The sequence below is a fragment of the Vombatus ursinus genome, unplaced genomic scaffold (genome assembly GCF_900497805.2).
Source record: "Vombatus ursinus unplaced genomic scaffold, bare-nosed wombat genome assembly UNPS02015255.1, whole genome shotgun sequence".
In the NCBI taxonomy this organism is placed as follows: Eukaryota; Metazoa; Chordata; class Mammalia; order Diprotodontia; family Vombatidae; genus Vombatus; species Vombatus ursinus.
In genome coordinates this window covers 40,017,949-40,019,000 of record NW_020955033.1, presented here as the reverse complement: position 1 = coordinate 40,019,000, position 1,052 = coordinate 40,017,949, and positions in this window count along the sequence as shown.

Below are 1,052 nucleotides of genomic sequence, written 5' to 3'. Positions count from 1 at the left end.
AATATATTGCTTAAGTAACCCTATCTTAGAAAAAAAATTGAACAAGCCATCAATGAACTTCCTAAGAAAAAAAATCCCAGGTGGGTTCACAAATGAATTCTAACAAACATTAAAGAACAATTAATTCCAATACTATATAAACCATTTGGAAAAACAAGCAAAGAAGTCCTACCAAATTCCTTTTATGACACAAACATGCTGCTGATACCTAACCCTGAAAGAGCAAAATTAGAAAAAAGAAAACTTTAGATCAATTTCCCTAATGAATATCAATAAAAATCATTTTTAAAAAACTAGCAAGGAGATAACAACTATATATCATAAAGATCATATGCTATGACTAAGAATGCAGGGCTGGTTCAATATTAGGAAAACTATCAGCCTAATTGACCATATCAATAACAAAACCAACAAAAATCATATAATTATCTCTATAGATACAGGAAAAGCTTTGGACACAATACAACACTTGTGCATATTAAAAACACTGAAAAGCATAGGAATAAATCCTTAAAATGATAAGTAATCTCTATCTAAAACTATTAGCAAGCATTATCTGTAATGAGGATATGTTAGAAGACATGCCAGTAAGAGCAGAGGTGAAGCAAGGATGCCCATAATAACCACTATTATTCAATTTTGTAATAGAAATGCTAGCTTTATGGGGCAGCTATGTGGCGCAGTGGAGAGAGCTCCAGCCTTGGAGTCAGAAGGACCTAAGTTCAAATCTGGCCTCAGACACTTGACACCTACTAGCTGTGTGCCCCTAGGCAAGTCACTTAACCCTGATTGCCACACTAAAAAAAAAAAGAAAGAAAGAAAGAAAGAAAGAAAGAAAATAAAGAAATGCTAGCTAAAGCAATGAGAAGAAAAAGAAATTGAAGGAATTAGAATAGGCAATGAGAAAACAAAACTATCACTCTTTACAGATGAAATGATGTTATACTTAGAGAACTGACTAAAAAACTAGTTGAAATAATTGAGAACTTTGGCAAAGTTGCAAGATATAAAATAAACCCACATAAATCATTAGCATTTCTATATATTACCAA